Consider the following 20658-nt stretch of genomic DNA (forward strand, 5'->3'; position numbering starts at 1 on the left):
CAAATAGTACTTGTTACTGAAATACTGACAGCCCTACTTAAAATATATATATAAAGTAAAACTATGTGATACATAAAATTAGGGGAAGGGAAATTAGTTTTCTAAAATAACTTCATTTAAAAAAGTTTCTTTGAAAGATGTTAGGCATTCTGAAGATACTCTAAGAACTATCCAAGATGGGAACTTCATCCAGATGACAGATGCAAAATAAAGAAACCATTAGATACTTTTATTATGACTATTAATAACAACACTAATTGATGGCCAAATTAAGTCATCCTAGAAGCCTCTGTGTGTGTGTGTATCATTTCTATGTATCAGAATATTTAGAAGTCAGTGAAAGAAGAAACTACCTTAAGGTGTATTTTTACCTGACAGAAACGATCTTTATTTGCAAAGAGAACTTTAATGTGTTCATTTCGTACTCCTGTTGCCCTGAAAACCAAAAAAGTGAACTGTCCTTCCATATATTTTTCTTTAGCCTAAGCTTTCTCATTTAAGTTATCTGTTTCTCTTTTTGGTGCTCTTTTACTTCTTTATTCTTTTTATATAACAAAAGATCTGCTATAATCACTATATGGCTTTAATCATTTTGTACAACTATTGGTATAAATCAATTTTTGATGCTTAAAATTAAATGCCTTTTAACAGCCTATTAATTCACATCCTAGCAGTCATACTGAATACTTCGAGGTAGTTTTTGGCTACTGTCTTTTTAAACACTATCTCTAATAAAAGTCTTTTATAGCATTAGTTTAAAATTTCTTTTTAATAAATCAAGAAGCTCAGTATCCTTAATTTAAATGCTTTTAATGACCATTCTCATATAATTAATAATGATAAGAAACTAACATTAATAAAGGAACATATTGAGTAAATAATCATTATCTCACAATCATCCCCCTGACCAAAAAAAAAAAGAAAGAAAGAAAATCCACAGCTTAAAATTATCCTGATTTAGGGTTTGTGTGGGGAGGAAAAATTATTGGGGATTGATATTTTCAGAAAAGAATCTAATTGATACTTATTTTCTTTTGGGAGGATTGCTGATTTTTCTAGTTTTTGACAAGACAAACTGGAATGTCCTTTGTGATTTTTGAATACTTTTTTTTTTTTTTTAAAGAAACAAAACTTCCAACTAATGAATGAGAACTTTTTTTTGTTGTTGTTGTTGCTGTGTCCATTTCTTGTTTCTTTTTTCCATTGGAAACTCTATTGGGTTTTTCCCATAGTTAGTTTTTCCCATTTGTTTGTACTTTTTTTTTTTATTACCTGACCTTCATTTTACTTTCAAAAAGATTAATTGATGATAGAATAAATCTATTTGTCATAACGAGGAGTGATCATACATAATTCTCTTGGTATATTAGTCACATAACATGCACATAAAAAACCCCCACTGGAACAAAATTTTTAGAATATTTCTCTTTTAAAAAATACTAGTGTATCCTGAAGTCAAGAGAACCTGAGTTCAAATATGGCCTCAGACATTTAATAGTTCCTAGCTATGTGACCCTGAGCAAGTCATTTGACCCCAATTGCCTCAATAACAACAACAACAACAAATATATATATATATATATATATATATATATATATATATATATATATGCCAGAAATATAAAATTACTTTGCAGGAAGATATTTTTTAAAATCGTTAATAAACATTCCTGACAGAAAATGAAACAAATAGAAAAGAGGTTGCATTACCAGCCAGTGGAGAGCTACTCTGAATCCTTCTAGTACAACTGCCTATTGAGAAGATTAAGAAATAAGACAGAAGTGAGGCTGTTTCCCTATTTGGACCTTTCTAAAGACTCCTTTAGAATTTTCTATAACTTGCATATTGACCTTATATTAGAAATCAAATTATCTATTATAATCTACTTATATTGTCTTTTGTCTTTTTGTCTACTTGAAAATCAAAAAATTTATCTTGTCTCCCAGAGATTCAAAGCAGATTTGATAAGCCCAATTTTATGAAATCGGGATGTTCTAACAAAGTTGGCTGTAATATGAAGCTTCAGTAAATTTTTATAATTAAAGTTGAAAGTACATTCTCATTTTTTAAGCCTTAAAGAGAAAAGAGAACTAAAAGAACCATATACATAATAGTATGAAAGAAAATAATACTGAAAAGCAACAGAATTCAGATTGATCATATTATGAACCAATGTTGGTTCCAAATTACCATGATTTACATGTATTTTGTTTCTTCCTTCCTGTTAAATAGTAGCAAACATTAATAGTTTGCATTCAGAAAAAAAAGTTAAATGTAGTATTAGTCACAATCATTACATTGGATTTTTAAAATACATTTTATTGGAACCTTTTATCATTATATTTTGACTCACTACTTGAGAAATATCTTGCCCCTCCTTCACCCTTCTTCCCTTTTGAATCAACACTTGATAAAAAACATCATTTAAAAAAAAAAAAAAAACTTAATACAGTAACTACATTTAATTATATAACATTCTGTTGGAGTAGATTCTAGGCTATTAAAATAAAATGGCTTTTCTTAGCTTTTTTTTTTTTTTCTTTTTAATGAGAAGGGAGAAGGATAGAGACAGAGAGAGAAAGCAGTTCAGCAAAGCCAACCAGCCTATCAACTGAGGCTAGTGATTCATACTCTTCCCCTTCAGCAGATAATTGAGGAAGATGCATTTTTTCAACCCTTCTTCAGGACTAAGCTTCTTGGTCATTATAATTTTATAGCATTCAGTTTTGTTTATAGGAGGGAAAAGTTTCAAATTATTGACAACCTTATATTTTTGTGCTAGATTTAATTCTGAATTACTTAAAAATGAGTTAGATCAATCCTTCATTGTTCTAACCAGTGGTCCTCAAACTTTTTAAATAGGGGACTATTTCACTGCCCCTCAGACTGTTGGAAGGCCGGACTATAGTAAAAACAAAAACTCACACTCTCTGGCTGCCCATCAGACCATTTGCCATAACCCTGCAGGCCGCCTCTGGCCCACGGGCCATAGTTTGAGAACCCCTGTAACTGTCATGTCTTCATTAGATCTGGATCTAAATCTGGAGCTAGAAGAAATCACTGAGACTGAGGGAAATTATGTAACTAACCTAAAGTCACACATAGTGTCAGAGACCGTATTTGAACCAATTCTCTTATTCTAGAACCAGTATTCTTTCCAGTGTATCATGCCACCTCTCAAAAAAAAAAAAAAAAAAAAAAAAAAGTCATGTATTTAATCTTATACTATCAGAACAAAAGGAAAAACCCTTGGTCTTCAGGATCACCTTGACCATAGCTGTTTCCAGTTTTCTTTCAATTATACTGTCAAATAATGGCAACCAGTTGATACAGCATCTATACTGACACGAGTGGTGCAATTAGTGCTAGTTTATTCCCAAATGCACAGGAATCAGACCAGATCTAAAAGTAGACAAAAGATTTTTGTGACAAAATATGAATGGATATGACTTTCAGCAAACTTCAGGCTGCTAGAATCTCAGTTTCCCAAGACATTTTATCACAATGATATTTATTTGTGACCAAATAATTGCTTGAACCTGTTTAAAAGGTTAACACATTGTTCAGAAGTCAGAAAAATGTATATTTTTAAAGATGAATAGAAACAGTAAACAGTTGGTACTTTTGACATTAATGACGGTATCAGATCTATTGTTATTTTCTTTGATTTGCTTTGTTTTTGTATAGTTACAAAAAGGACAATGAAGCTCCCACCCACTGTTTTTATAATAAAGATTAAATTTGGGATAACTGTTTTTTCTTCATAACTGGATTCCAAATTACTTGGGAATTCAGTAACCTTTCAAATTTGTTGTGACATAATTTGTGATCCTAAAACATTTTTTAATTTAAAAAAAAGCAATGTTGTTTGGAATTCAGGAATATGGAAGGTACTGAAGAATCAAGTTTGACAGATGTTAGGAAAGTTAGTAAAACCACTGGTTCTATATATCTTTTTAAAAAATAGCTTTATACTAAAAACTTTTTTCTTTTTAAGATAAATTTGTTATTTACTAATTTGCTAAAAAATTTTCCGAACCAAATTCTGTTCTTCAATACTTTTTTATATACTGCTTTAATGGCCTATTTTAAGATTGCAGCATCAGAATATAGATAACTTAAAACATTTTATAATGTTGGCAGTACTTTAAGTTCTAAATTTGGAAGCTTTTAAAAATACTTTTTGTGAAAGAATCATTATGTTATATTTATTGACCCCAAAGTTATTAAAATGTGCTGTTATGAATTGCACATTCTTTCCATACCCATTCTTTTTGATGGTGGAGTTGCTTAGTAGGTTTTTACAGGATGGGAACAGCTCTTGGGGATGTATTGTTACCCTTTAATGCGCCAAATATAGTTTCCCAAGTGAAGACAGAATCCTGTAATAGTCTAGTAACTTCAGCCACACTAGTGGTGATGGAAGAACAGAGACTTGTAATCATAAAATGAAATATATAGCAACTTTTTTGCAATTCTGTGTAGATTCTAGAATTTTAAAGTTAGAAGGAACTGACATCATCTAGTTCAATTCTCTTACTTTACAAATGAGGAAATGGAGGAAGTGGACTCAAAAGTCCATAGGAAAGCCAAAACTTGACTTAGAGAGTAATTGCAAGATTTTTTTAGACAAGCAACATTGTTTTTTCCCAATTTTGTTTTGTTTTGTTTTTAAGTTTGGAAGCCTTAAAGACTATTTAGTTAATCAACTACTTAAGTCCCTATCCCATACCAGTCACTATACTAGGTTGTAAGAATACAAAGATAAAGATTAAACTTCTTCTCCTAAGGAAGATTGCTTTTTATCTGGCCATATAAAATGCACACAGATAAGTCAAAGCAAAATATATGCACAAAGTAAGCTTAAGAAAGTTGTGAGGTAAGTGAGGGGAGTACTAGCCTCTGGGGAAATCTAAAAAGGTTTGACCAACAAGGTTGTGCTAGAGTTGAGTGTTAAAGGAAACTAAGAATTCTAAGGAACCTAGATGAAGGGGGACTCTTATCTACTAAACACAGCTCTTTGGTATGCATAAAAGGCCTTGTCTATTGATTGCACTTAAGAAATGATGGAGAAAGAAGAATTATAATTCCCCAAATGGCAGCATCCTGGTGCAGAGTCCCTCTCTATCCTTTGCTCAATAAGGTTCTGCCTTTATACATGGTTTTCACATATATAATTTAATTCCATCTTTCCCAAGAATTTTAATGTTGTAATTCCAGCTGCCTTCTGGGTATCTACCTAGATGTCCTACCAGTGCCAAATCTAACATTTCCAAAAGTGAACTGTCATTCACACTTCTACTTTCCATTTCTTTCCTCTAATTTTTCTATTTCTGTTTAGTGCAACATAATCTTCCTACTCTCCCATGTTCAGTAATTTGGAATCCTCTCCCTCTTTTTAACTCAATTTTATTATTTTATTCTCAGCTTAAATACCAAATAAAATGATCATTTATATATATATATAATATATATATTATATTATATTATATATTATATTATATTATAATATATATTATATATATATAATATATATTATATATATATATAATATGTGTACACACATATAAAATAGATGTTTTTATTATATAAAATTCATAATAAATTGAACATATAATTTTTTTAATCTAAAAAGAAACTTTGTTGATTTCATTTCAATTTAAATCCATATAGTGGAGATTAGCACAATTACTAATTCATTTCTTAAGGGGAGAATTGTTTTTTGAGGGAAAAGGAAGAAGTTTATTTCCCTGGGTCTTGGGGGCACAGAAGCTCCAAAGGAAGCCAGCCTTGGAATGTGACAGGTGAAAACTGTCTACCGAATGATCTATGAGATTAGATGTATTTTGCTGAAGAAGCAATAATGGTTAAGGCAGCTGTTATTGTTGTCTGTAGGCAATTCACCTGCCCCTGAAGAACTGGTTTTGGGAAGGGATAATGAAGAGTACAGATATTTCTACTGGCACTCTGCAATGAATGAAGTTAAGTTATTGATGGGGTGTGAAACTGTGTTCCCTTTTGATCTGTAAAATTAACACTCTAAAATTGTGTACCCTTTGATCTATAAAGAAGGGAGATTTGAGTCTCAGGCCTTCTGGGAAGCATATCTCCCCCCCCCCCCCCACAAGTTAAGTGGCAACATTCAACTGGGCCATTTCTAAGGCAAATCACCTCCATTGATAGCTGGAGCTCTATATTCAAATTCAGGCTGAAAAAGCCTTCAAAGCAATTTCATTTGGGAGATCCTGGTCTGATCAGCTCAAACTACCCCAGCCCCCCACCAAGATCTGCTCATATAATTGATTTCTGTTTACTCATTTCTTTGCAGAATGTCCAAAGCAGGACTATGTCTTGTCCCTTAATATAGCTGGCTGTCAGGATTCTTCTCAGTGCCAGCCTCCATTTCTCTAATAGGACTTTGCCACTATGAAGTCAGTCTTCTAGCAAAGCTGACTTCTCATCCAATAATAAACTTCCATTTTTGCCACCTAAATTTTTTTGGATTCATGAATTCTTTCACAAAGAACCTGTGCCTCTGACCAAAAGGGGATTTCCACAACTCTGATTGCACTAGAACCCCCTCATTATCATTGAACATTTTCATTTCAGTAGTATTAGATGTACTGCTCAACATATCAATTCCTTTAAAAAAGACTAAAAAAAAATTCTAAATTACATCTTACATTGGTGGGTATTTTGGTAGCTGTCACATTACTGGCTGCCACCACCCTCCTCTGGTGCTTTGGAGAAGTCTAGTTCAGGACAACAGCATATAATTTTAAAAGCTGTATTGTGATTTCTTTTGGCTTTCCTTCCATTCTCTTTTGTGCATTTCTAAAAATTTGCTTCAGTGGCCCCCCATTTCTTTTGGTTAACTTTGTCCCTAGCTTGTTTGTTCCTCCCACTCTTATTCCTTTTTTGTAATCACTTCGAATTCTCCTTTCTTTCTCATTTCTAATGTGTATTCAGTTGCCAAAGTTTATTTATTCTATCTCCTTCATTTTTCTTATATCCTTTCCTTGCCGTTCAAACTGCTACCATATTACTTTTGGTTTCCATCTCCCTCTTATATGTATTATCATAGTAACCATTTAGTTGGTCATATTATCTCCAGTTTAGCTCTCCAATCTATTCTTCATACCATTGTCCACGTAGTCGTTCTAGTACTGTTCTATTTATGTCACTCATATCTAAAAGTCATATGTAACTATACTGCCCTTACATGCTGAGTAATATATAAATTTGTTGTTCAAAGTCCTTCGCTTTGATAACCTAAGTGAAATGGAGGACTACCTCCAAAAGTATAGGCTTTCCAGATTAACAGAGGAAGAAGTAAAGTGCTTAAATAGTCCCATTTCAGAAAAAGAAATAGAGCAAAGTCCTTCGCAATTAGTCTATCTATAGTCTGTCTGCTTTCCTGCCTTATTTCTGCCTTTCCTGCCTTATTTGATGCTATTTTCCTTTATTTTCTGAAAGGAAATTTATGAAATTTGTTTAGTCTTTTTTAAAGGAATTGATATGTTGAGCAGTACATCTAATACTACTGAAATGAAAATGTTCAATGATAATGATGGGGTTCTAATTATGAAGGGCTTTCTGTCCAGACCACCTTTTCCCATTTTTCTTTGTCTTATCCTATTTCAGGCTTTCTTCTCCTACTCCCCTCCAATGCTAGTGATATTAGGCCAAAATTCATCATCAGTTTATACTCCCTGAGATTACCTTGATTAGCATATCTGTAGACAATTCTGGGATCTGGTCAGCTTGGTGGATTCTGTCTCTGTCTTCTCCTTTATCCTTCCCTGACCTCACTCCCTTTGCTCCCTAAATCCTGCCTTTATTTCCTCTTCTTCTCTAAGACCTTAAAATTGTTTCTCCAAAAGCAAATTGCTCAAATCACATATAATTCTGCCTTCCTTAGTTCTAATTGATTTCAGCCCATGTGTTGTTATTTACATAATAAAATAGCCAATGTCTGTTACTTTTGATGGATGTCTGACATAATTTCTTCAAGTCAATTGAAATATTATATTCTCCCAAATCTATTTCATATTACCACTTCTGGTACTTTTATTACCACTTCACTAGGAGTAGAGTTATCTTCTCTACACACTCAAATCAAAGCATCTTAAATTGCTTTTTTTTGCTCTATCAAGTCAAAATTCAGTTGGTACCTCTCCAGTTTTTATGTCTGGACCTCTCCTTTTCTCTTAGCTTACTTGCAGTTTTATCATAGTAGGATCACATACATGCATACTTAAATGCATGCATACGTACGTATATACTCTCCCTCCCCATTGTAAGCCTCTTGAGAGCAGAGCTCATATGATGTAATCTTTTTATTCCCAGTGTCTAGAATGCTGAAAAGAATTACATTGAAATGTGTCAAACTATATACTGCAACAGCATCTTAATCTAGGGCTATGAGTAATTCCTTAGGGGATGTTTGTTGACTGCTGGTGAGATTACACATAAATTGCTTTATTTTTAAGTCTTTTTTTCCCCATGTACTGCCTCTGTTCTTCGCCTTTGAGACCTTTACTTAAACATAACACAACATTGTTTTCATTTAAATTGGGGGGAGGATTGAGGGGGGGGTTAGCTAATGGTACTCATTACAACTATATACAATTTTTATATTCAGTCTGTAAAAGAATGAGGAACATTGAAATTTTTAAAGGCTTCCACAGATTTAAAGTAAAAATTAAAAATTTACTCATTATAACCCTACCTTTAAAGCTCTCAAAAATCTAAAAGAAATTAATGATCATAGAAAGAGTCTCTTTTATAAAAATAGCAAAATTATTGTTAAGAGTTAAGGACAAATTTTCCTAGCAAATACTCAGTAGTCAATTTGTCATGTTAATAAGCTTTAAATTCTAATGGAACACCATTAGGAGCATAATATCCATTTTTATTATTTGAATTTTTGCCTGTCTTTTATTTGTACATTTTTATAGTCAAATTTACATATATATATATATATATATATATATATATATATATATATATATATATATATATATATATATATACATATATAGACATTCCCCTGTAAGCTTACTACTGTAAACTTAGTATACCTGGTTAAATTTTTTTTTTTGTAATTTTAGAATTTTTTTCTAATGGAACAGACCAAATGAGAGATATGGTTATTCTTGTGTAGGAAATGTATTTTCCTCTGAAATAAAATGATTAATAACATTCTTTAATATAGCACCTTAAGGTTAATAAAGAAATAACTTTCAGAATATTGAGAATTTAAATTAAGAATTTATCTTTTTTTCTTTATTTTAGTTTTGTTGTCATTTTCTTTCTCACTACTCTCACCCCACCTATTCCCGCCCCCTTTTCTTTTTCTTTGTTGCACACAAGCCACTCACAAAATTATCTATATAATAAAGTGGTTGTGATCTCCATCAGTGCAAGTAATGCCATCAATAAAATCAGCTTTTCTTTTGAATAATACTAGTAGCTCTTAAAATTTTAATTATAACTTTACTTTGTTCTTACTATAAATTCTTCTTTTTAAAGTTAATAATTCACTCACTTCAAATTTTTTTGGCTAGAAGTTAGGAAGGTAAGATTTAAGACCAAATTAATGGATAAGTGTACAGATAATCTGGGAAGTGCCTTAAAAAAATAAAAAATGATTCTCTCATAATACTCCTCTCCTTGCCCTTTTCCCCACTTCCCCAGGACAAAGCCTTAGCTGGTTGTAGCCCCAGTTTTTTGTTTCTTCATTAGGCAGTTAGTAGTAATAGTGAATAGCAGAGTTGGACTAGGGGTAAGGTTGGGTATACCCAATAATGTGGTCAATCGGGTCTAAAGCTAAATCTTTTTTTTTTAACCTCCAGCCTTGTATTGAGTGTGCTAACATGAAAGTATTTTCATAATTTGACATTTCATAGCATAGGGCAATGAGTAAGTTATACTTATTCTCTAAAGAATTTGGAAGAAAAGTGATTGAATAAACTTGGTTACTTACAGTTGCTACTTACTTAAAAGTTACTTTAGAGCAGGAGTTCTTAGCAAAGATTCTGTATACTCTTCCATGAATATATTTCAAAGAGTATATGAAATTTAATCAGAAAAAAGCTGCATTTTTATTTTCAGTAACCTCTGACTGATTATGAATGCAGGTAGCAAAACTTTCTAGAAAAGGGATCTGTAAGCTTTATCATACTGCCAAAAGGAGTACAGAAAAAGATATCAAAAAACTTTAGAACTGTTTTAAAGCTTCATGAACCTTAAATTAAAGCAAAACATAAATGTTATCACTATTCTCCCAAGCTTGTAGTAACTTAAAATGGTATATACAGGGCTTTTTCTTCTTCTGTCAGATCAGTACTAGAAACAAAAAGTACTTCAGTTTCTCTTAGCTATTGTATTAAAGAAATAAAATGAGTAAAAATGGCTGAACTCTGTAGCTAAGACTGCAGTATAAATTTCTTGAGAGCAACTGTCCAATACATATTAGTGTGGCTTCAAATAGTAACAAGTCAGTAACAGGAAAAAAGGAAGGAAGGAAAAGAAAGAAGGGAGGAGGAGAGACTTTTTTAAGGGCTCACTATGAGCCCCCTTACCTTCTCTCTGCTAGGTACTGTGCTAAGCATTTTACAAATAATGAATATTCTGTGGGAATTTATCTATGGAAGTCTGGTGAAGTTCCAAGGGGTTACTTTATAATTGGGTGAGTATTTACACATTGTCATGCAATTAATTAATTTTTCAAATGCTAAGTTTACCTAAAACTATTATTTTCAAATCTAGTTCTCTTTTTTTCCTCTTTTATATATATATATATATATATATATATATATATATATATATATATATATATATATATATATATATATATATATATATATACATATATATATATATATATATATATATATCCACATTGCTCTGGACACTATCTGCTCTTTAACCCTTGTCTCACATGAAAATGTGGTCTTATTCCAAGGTAAACCTTTGTATCCACAAATAAACCCCTTTCATCCCATCTTCTTCAGTAGGAATTGCTTCCTTTATCAGCCCTACTCTCACCTATATTCAATCCCTTTTTGTGTGCTAGCTATTTCTCTTATTGCTTAAAATGTCTCTCCCATCCTCACCTTCATTTGCAAAACCAGGAGAACATTGTATTCCATAACAACAACATTGTACAGGTGATCAACTTTGATGAACTTAGCTTTTCTCAACAATACAATGATCCAAGACAATTCCAAAAAAACTTATGATGGAAAATGCTATCCAAATCCAGAGAAAGAACTATGGAGTCTGAATTCAGATTAAAGCATACTATTTTCACTTTTGGCTGGGGGAGTGGGGAGGATTACTCTGTGTGTGTGTGTGTGTGTGTGTGTGTGTGTGTGTGTGTGTGTGTGTGTCTTTTCCCTTTTGTTCTGTTTCTTCTTTCACAATATGATTAAGATAGAAATATGTTTAACACGGCTGTACATGTATAACCTATATCTCATTATTTCCTTTTCTCAGGAAGGGAGGAGAGGAAGTAGAAAAAGAGGGAGAAAAATTTGGAACTCAATATTTTATAAAAATGAATGTCAAAAACTATCTTTATGTGTAATTGGAAAAAATATGTTATTAAGTGGAAGTGAGGGGAATCCTCACTTGTTCCTTCTGTCTTATTATTTTCTCTCTACTACCTTTTGTGACTAAAACTTTTAAGAAGGCTGTCTGTGTTAGGGACCTCTTTTTCCTTTCTTCTCATTCTCTTAACTCTACAATCTAGCTTAATTTCTCATCATTCAGCCAAAACTATCTCCAAAATTATATAAGTTACATAACATAATGATTTGCTAATTACCAAATACGTTTTTTTTTTTCAGTTCTCATCTCTCTTGACCTCTGCAGCCTTTGATGCTGTTGGTCACCATCTCACACTCTTTTCCCTAGGTTTTCAGGATGCTACTTTCTCCTGGTTCTCATTCCAAGTGTCTGAGCACTCCTTCTCAATCTCTTTTACTGGCTCCTCCTTCACTTCACTCCCACTCAGCGTGGATGTCCCACAAGGATCTTTCTTGAACCCTCATCTCTTCTCTGCCTGTGCTAATTGATTTAGTTCTGTTATTGTATGATGATTGTCCTCTAAACTCTCTTGCCTCTCCAACTGCTTATTAGATGTATCTGGAAATAAACTGGAGGTCCTGAAGACATACCAGTATGTCCACATCTACACTCATCTTTCCCCCAAACCCTTCCCTCTTTCTGTTACAATGAAGGTACCACCCTTCTTCAGTTGTCCAGCCTCACAGTTCTCTCACCCTCCACATCCAAAATGTTGCCGTGCCCTTTGATTTTTACCTGCATCACGATTCATGTGTGCACTCTTCTCTCCTGTGATTCTCTCATTACAGTGGTATAGGTCCACATCACCTAACAGCTGGGCTGTTGTAGTAGCTTATTAGTTGATCTATCACAAATACCTCATCTACTCTTGTCTGTCCTGCAATCAGTTGTTATAGTGAGTTTTCTAAAGCATAAGTCTGGCCATATCATCTCCCATTTAATCAATTTCACTGGCTCTTTAACATCTCCAGGATCAAATGTCAAAATCATTTGTTTGCTATTCAAAACTCTTCATAATCTTCCTCAATTTTCTAGTACTTTTACTTCTATTTTATAAGTACGTTACTTATATTTTCAGCACTTAAGCATGGCCCTCCATTTTTCCTGATATGGGCATTGTCACTGTCCCCTATACCTCTACCTTTTGATTTCCTTCAAGTCCCAGTTAAAAATTCCTCCTTTTACAAGGAGCCTTTCTTGATCCCCCTTAATTATAATTCCATCTCCTTATTATTTCCAAATTTATCCTGTCTGTAGTTTGTGTAGAGTTGTATTCATGCTTTCTCATTAGATTGTCGAGTTCCTTTAGACCAGGGATCATTTTCAACCTCTCTTTGTATCCCTTAGTGCACTTAGTGCAATGCCTGACACTAATATGCACTTAATATTTATTGTTTGATCATGTCAAAAAATTTAAAATTTCTACAGCTAATAAATCTTTTCATCAGTATATTATTAATTATTGGAAAGAGATGTGTCAGGGGATTGAACTAAGGTGGCCGAGAGTAAACAGTACGTTGCCCAAACTCTTCCTGGCTTCCCTTAGATTCAACACTAGATCAAGCCTCTTAATGGATTTTTGGATTGATAAAATCCACAAATATTTGTGTAACAATTTTTCAACAGAAGATATCTTGGAATGACTGCAGGAAAGGTGTATCTCAATTGGGCAGGGGGAGTATGATCAGCACAGTCACAGTGCAGGGAGGTTTGTGTGGGGAGTCTAAAAGCAGAAGAGTCCGAGCCAAAAGACAGCATCTCTGGCTACTCTGTTCTCATTCAGATGGCCAGTAAATCAGCAGACTAGCTATGAGATCATCAGTGCAACTTCAGAAGGCAAATAGTGAGATGTGAATCCCAGCATAATGGACAGAACACAGCAAGACCCACCAAGTGCAATGAGGAATTCTGCAGCTCCAGCACAATATGAAGCCACCTGTTACCCTGTAAAAGGAAGCTCAGGACAATCTCCCTGTGCCCTATGAGCAGACCTCAACCTTTAAAAATGAGCAAAAAAGCTCTAACCATAGATAGTTATTATGGAGACAGGGAAGAACAGATTTCCAACCTGAGGACACTAAAGGCAAAATGCCTACAGATAAAGCCTCAAAGAGAGATGTGAATTGGTCTTTCACTCAAAAGGTGACCGTCTTGGAAGAATTCAAAAAGAATCTTACAAGAAAGTTAGAAAAAACGGGGAGAGGAAATGAGAGATTCGTAGGAGAGTTTGGAAAAGGAAATGCAGAAATTGAAAAAACAACTCCTTTAAAATTACATATGGTGAAATGGAAAAAAATACTGAAGAAAACAACTTCTTTAAAAAATAGATGTAGTGGAAAATGGAAAAACAAAACAACTCCTTGAAAAATATAACTAGTAATATAGGGGGAAAATCAATGAACAAAACAACTCCTTTAAAAGTATAATTGACCAAATGCAAAAGGAGGGGGAAAAACACTGAAGAAAATAATTCATTAAAAATTAGAACTGGACAATGAAAGTGAATGGCTCAATGAGACAAGTGAGTCAAACGAAACAAACAAACAAACAAAAAATAGAAGGAAATATAAAAGACCTTACTGGAAAAACAACTGACCTGGAAAATAGATTCAAGAGACAATTTAAGAATTATTGGACTACTTGAAAAACTATTATTAAAAAAAGAGAGAGAGAGAGAGAGCCTGGACAACATCTTTCAAGAAATCATGACCTAATATCCTAGAACCAGAGAGTAAAATAGCCATTGAAAGAATCTAGAATTATCAGACCAAAGAGAAAATACTGTAAGCAGCCAGAAAGAAACAATTCAGATATCGAGGAGCCAGAATTCAGGACTTAGCAGCTTCCATTTTAAGAGATTGAAGGGCCTGGAATTTGATATTTTGGAGGCCAAAGGAGCTTGAACTGCAGCCAAGAATCAACTACCCAGCAAAACTAAGCATTATTTTTTCAGGGGAAAAGAAGGACATTCAATGAAATAGGGGATTTTCATTTATTTTTGATGAAAAGACAAGAACTGAACAGAAAATTTGATCTTCAAGTACAGAACTCAAGAGAAGCATAAAAAAGTTAAAAGAAAAGGGGGAAAAACTATGTTTTTTAAAAGGTTAAAATGTTTACATACTTATATGGAAAGATGATATATAGTTAACTCTTGTGAACCATATCTTTGTTAGGAATGTACTTATAGAGTGTAGGTATAATTTGACTTTATTGTGATGATATGTAAAAGAAAGTAGGAGTGGAAAAGGGATTATCCTGGAAGAAGAGGAAAGAGGAAGTAAAATGGGGTAAATCACATGAAGAGGCAGTGTTATACAGATAAACCAGGGAGAAGTTGGTCCAAAGTCAAATGATTCAGAAAAGCCAAAGGACAAGTGTCCAGAAGAGGTAACTTCATGATTAAGAGATTAAGTGAAGAGTGATGGCATTATGACAAGTATTTGTTAAAATTATTGACAAATGGCTGTTTTTCCAAAAATTTTGGTTATATTAATGGTACTTGAAAAGACATAGTAGAGAAATTCCTTTTTTAATTAAAGCTTTTTATTTTCAAAACAGATGCATGGATAATTTTTCAACATTGATCCTTGTATAGCCTTATGTTCCATTCCCCCCCACTTCCTCTACCCCCTCCCATAGATGGCAAGTAACCCAATATATATTAAACATGGTAAAAATATGTTAAATCCAATATATGCATGCATATTTATACAATTATCTTGCTGCACAAGAAAAATCAAATCATAAAGGAAAGAAATAAGAAAGAAAATAAAATGTAAGCAAACTACAACAAAAAGAGTGAACATACTATGTTGTGATCCAGAGATGGCTCTCTTCATCACAAGACCATTGGAACTAGTTTGAACTATCTCATTGTTGAAGAGATTGGAATTGATCATATAATTTTCTTGTTGCCGTGTACAATGATCTCCTGGGTTCTGCTAACTTCACTCAGCATCAGTTCATAGAAGTCTCTCCAGGCCTCTCTGAAGTTGTCCTGCTGATCGTTTCTTACAGAATTATAACACTCCATAACATTCCTATACCATAACTTATTTAACCATTCTCCAATTGATAGCATCTACTCAGTTTCCAGCTTCTTGCCAAGTAGTGAAATTGCTAGTAACATCCACCAATTTCTGCTCTTCTGACTCCCCTCTTCATTTCCAGCTTGGATGACTTTTTCTGTCTTCATCCTCCCCAACCCATCTTCAGGCTTCTCTTGGTCTTTGGGTTTTGTGTTGCTATCTCTTTATGCTCCTCCTGTCCTAGTTTTCTTTATGGCTCAGCCTTGGTTGCTTAGGCCCTCTTCTCCTTCTGCAGCAGGGGTTTTACTTGTTGGGTGTCCTGGGCCTCTTGTGCTGTCTGAGGAAGCCTAGAGCTGTGGCCTTACTCAGAGTGTTTTTTAAAAGACATAAAGGATTGTTGCTGTTCAATCATTTCAGCAGTGTCTGACTCTTCATGACCCCATTTGGGGTTTTCTTGGCAAAGATACCAGAGTGGTTTGCCATTTTCTTATGAAGCTCATTTTACAAATGAGGAAGTTGAGGCAAGCAGAACTAAATGATTTAGCCAGGGTTACACCCCTAGTGAGGCCAGATTTGAATTTGGAAAGATGAGTCTTCTTGACTTTCAGCCCAGAATTCCACTGTACCAGCTAACTGCGGAAATAATATAAAAGTACAAAGCATTATAAAGGAAATATTAAAATACTACAGTTACCAAAATATTTTTAATAAGTTCACAGACCCCAAGTTAAGAAAACTTTCTCTATTTCCTAGATCATTTCATCATTTTCCAAAGCCTCCACTGTTGCCTCTCTGCAGGTAATTCAAATATCTGCATATTCAGCCCCAGTATGTTCCTTCAGTCCTTCACCATTTATTTACTGGACATTTCAAATTGAATTTCCCACAGACTTATTAAACTCAACATATTCAAAGCTGAACTCACCTTTTTTTTTATTATAGCTTTTTATTTACAAGATATATGCATAGATAATTTTTCAGCATTGACAATTGCAAAACCTTTTGTTCCAATTTTTCCCCTCCTTCCTCCCTCCCTCTCCCCCTGATGACAGGTTGACCCAATACATGTTAAATATGTTGAAGTATAAGTTAAATATATGTATAAATGTCCAAACAGTTATTTTGTTGTGAACTCATCTTTTCTTACAAACTCTCTTCTCTTCCAGACTTCCCCATTTCCAATGAAGTTGCCACCAACTTTCCAATTTCCCAGGTTTATAATCTCAGCATTATATCCTGCCCTCCTAACTCCTCTTCACTGTAGCATACATACATGTGTGTATGTGTATATCTAGTCACTTAACAAATATGCCATCTCTACCTTCATGATGTCACTTGTATTTAATGCTTTCTATTCACTCAGAAACCTACCATCTTCATTTAGACCTTCATTATGTCTTACCTAGTTTATTGTAACAGTTTGCTAATTTGTTTCCCTGTCTCAGGTCTCTCTCCTATCCTCCCAGTTTATCCTATACACTGCTGCCAAAATAATTTTCCTTAAATATGAATCTGACAATGCAGTACCCCTTAACTAGGCAATTCTAGTGGTTTTTTTTTCTTTTTTTGCTTCTAGGATAAAAGCACAACCCTTGTAAAGCATTTAAAGTTCTGTAACCTCTTCTCAGCCTCTCTTTCTACTTCCATTAGATGTTATTCCCCCTCCAGCTCCCTGTGGTCCAGCCATTCTGGCCTTTTCTTTGTTCTTATACAAGATAGTTCATTTCCCATCTCTTGCCTTTGAATTGTCCATTCTTCATACCTTGATAGCACACACCCTTTCTTACCTCTGTCTCAGATGTTTCTTCTTTCATAAAGGGAGTTCAAACACAGTATCTTCTGCGTTGTCTTTCCTGGTCTCTCCCCCCCCCCCCAATATTAGTATTCTCCCCAAACAACTTTGTATTTAACTTGTTTCTATATATTTGCATTAATTATCTATTTGTGTGTATTTATAGATATTCTTGTTTCACTTATTAGAAAATAAGCTCACTGCAATTTGGAATTACTTCATTCTTTGCATTTATATCTCCAGGACCTATCAGAGTTACCTGACATCTGCATATGATTATCAAGCTAAATAACAGACAAAGTAGCAGCTATAATACAGGAAGTTTTGTTATAAAAAGTCAACCATGAGAGACCAAGAAAGAAGCTAGCAATGAAGCTCAAGACCACAAGCTGTCTATTGATATAAATATATTCTACAAAGTCATGTTAAGAAGTAAGATATATGAGAGCCTAATTTAAGTGAGCAAATGTAATCTTTTAGCTAGTATCAAGACTTGGAATGATAGTACAATCCCTCAAAGTATATTATCTTCAAAAGGGAGAGAATAGGGAATGAAACAGTGTTGTATATTAAGAAGATATATTGGTGGGTGGAACTAGAGCAGCAAAACATGGAGGAGAACATTTGTGGAAAAAAAGGAGTAGTCACAATTCTTATATAGAGAGGGGAAGAAAATAACATACGTTTCTGTAATATTTTGCTAGGGGTACCTTCTTTACAATATCCCTATAATGTGGTTATTTGATACTTCCATGGATCTATAATCCTCATGACTGTGCTTTTAATGGATAGAAGTTGCTGTGTGATTCCTGTCCATATCCTCCCAATAATCATTCATAAGAAAACACCTTTTAGAGCAGGGTCCTTTCTCTACTTCTCTTGGTACTGCATAGATAACCAAGGTAATATGCTAGCTTTCTATTAATTATGCTTTAGTGTTGCTTCATGACTGACACACTTCCTTTTCTGTTCAAACAATTCCATGATGATTGATTTCATGCTACTCTTATGAACGGTTTTTCATTGGTAATGTTTCTTTTTACCCTTTTGTTGACCCACAACCACAGTTCTTTAGAATGGATCAAATATAATGGAATTAAATTTAATAAAGAGAAATGTGAGGTCCTAACTTGGATTTAAAAACATTATAGTATAAAACAACATTTTAATTGTCCAAGATCTTGGCCTTTTTGTGGTATAATTGTATATAATAGTGGTATAATAATAGTAGTATAATTTATAAGGATAACATGATGATTACAACAGCTCATGTGAAAGCAATACATGGAAGTTGGAGAAAATATGATATAGTATTGATTTAAAACTTCTAACATCTAAGCTGAACCAAAAATGGAACAGGCTCTCTTGTGAGCCAGTAGATACAATGTTGGCATAATGGATAAAATGCTATGCATAGAATTCAAAACCCTGAGTTTTATAAGACAAATTACTATCTACTTGACCTGGACAAATCGCTTTTTAGCCTCAGTTTCTTAATTTGTAAAATGTTTATAACAGTAGTATCTATTTTGTGGGATTGTGAGGATCAAATGAAATGATAACTGTTAAATACTTTGCAAAACTTAAATAAATTACTGTAATTATGTTCCTACTGTCATAAGAAGTTTTTACACAAAGGATTGTCATATAAGGCTATTCCTGTGTATGTTGAATGAAATGGTCTCTGAGGTCCCTTACAAATAAGATTATATAATTCTTCGAAAAACCTAAGTTCATCATTTAGTAAAAGCTTGAATTTTTAAGTAAAAAATTTATCCCTTTGCTTTAAATATGCATAATATTGAGAACTTTTTCAAGGTGCTTTCATATTTTCATTTTATCCTTTGAACAGCTGTGTGAGCTGAAAAAATAGGTAGCTCTTTTATAATAATAGATTAGATTTATATAGCATTTTATGATTTTTGAAGTACTTTCTTTACAATTAAAACATTTAGAACAATTACATAAATCTAAGAATATAATACAGTTACACTGATTTCCAACCCAGTGTTCCTTTTACTAGTCATGCTGACTTACAAATATTTTTATATTGATATAGTGAAAACCCACTTATCTGAATACAATAAAAATAGCATGGTATAGTAGAAACAATAATGAACTTGGAATTAAGAGACAAAACATCCCAGCTACAATTTTAATTTTTGGTTCTGTCATTTACTGGTTTTGTGACCAAGAGAAGCCATCTAATTTTATGCACTCAGTTCCTTCCTATGTAGAATACCAATGTTATTCAAGTCAAACCCACAGGCATTTATAAAATATTCCAGACACTATTCTAAGTGTTGGGATTACAAATTAAGGCAAAAAAAAGACAATCTCTTCCCCCAATGAAAAAACTTGTAAAAAGGACTCAAAAGTGGAGGAAGAGATGGAAAAGTATCCATGTAGTGATAGAATGGAAAAGCCATTTAGTCAGAAGTGGAGCTTAAAGAGGAATAAAGAAGTGAGCATGACTGACCTGCACATTTTGCCAATGCCAAAGGATCTTCCAGAAGTTTGGAAGTCAATTTGAAGAGTCAACAGCAGACCTGAGAGAAGAGTGCTTTTAAGAAAAGTATAAAATAATTATGAGCTGCTTGATAACTGCATAAATATATTTACATAATTGGATTATTTGCCCACTAGGGAAGGAGGTGGGGACAAGGAGAGGAAAATTTGGAATACGAGGGTAAATGTTGAAAAATTATCCATGTATATGTTTTGAAAATAAAAAGCTTTAATTAAAAAAATAATTATGAGCCACTAATATTAGATTTGGGGCTAGGTCCAAGCTAATTTAATCTTTGTGTTAGATCCAGTCTTCTAAAACCTATTTATTTGGTTTTACAGCTGCCTTCTTATACTATTGTACCAAAAAATTAGGGTCTCTTCTTTATTCCCTTTTTTCCTTGGTTAATTTTAGAATCAGAAAACCTGTTTTCCATTGTTAATTATACAGCTTTTACTATATGACAATGGGCAAGTCATTTATTGATAAACTCTTTAAGTTTCTGCATTTGTAAATAGTGATAATGGTACTTCTGTTATCTCCTTCAGAGGGTTTTTATAAGAAAAACACTTGATAAACTTTAAATAAAGCATTATGGAAATGAAAGCTATCATTCCTTTCTGTGGCCTTATGAAATCTATAAGATCTTTGCTTTTTTTAAAAACATAATTTTACTTCTCTTGTCCTAACCCAATACTTCTTGTCATTCAACTTTATACTTAAAGGAAAA

General features: G+C 33.3%; 1 protein-coding gene and 1 long non-coding RNA gene across 2 annotated transcripts in view; both read left to right on the plus strand.

The window, feature by feature from the left end:
- CHSY1 (chondroitin sulfate synthase 1) overlaps window positions 1–20658 on the plus strand; it is a 92879-nt gene that overhangs the window by 49192 nt on the left and 23029 nt on the right. The window lies entirely within an intron of this gene.
- LOC141558175 (uncharacterized) lies at window positions 10966–15373 on the plus strand. Its single transcript, XR_012486983.1, has 2 exons — window positions 10966–13333; window positions 14862–15373. It is a non-coding gene; the product is annotated as an uncharacterized LOC141558175 (long non-coding RNA).

This window comes from Sminthopsis crassicaudata, chromosome 2 (genome assembly GCF_048593235.1).
Source record: "Sminthopsis crassicaudata isolate SCR6 chromosome 2, ASM4859323v1, whole genome shotgun sequence".
Classification (NCBI taxonomy): Eukaryota; Metazoa; Chordata; class Mammalia; order Dasyuromorphia; family Dasyuridae; genus Sminthopsis; species Sminthopsis crassicaudata.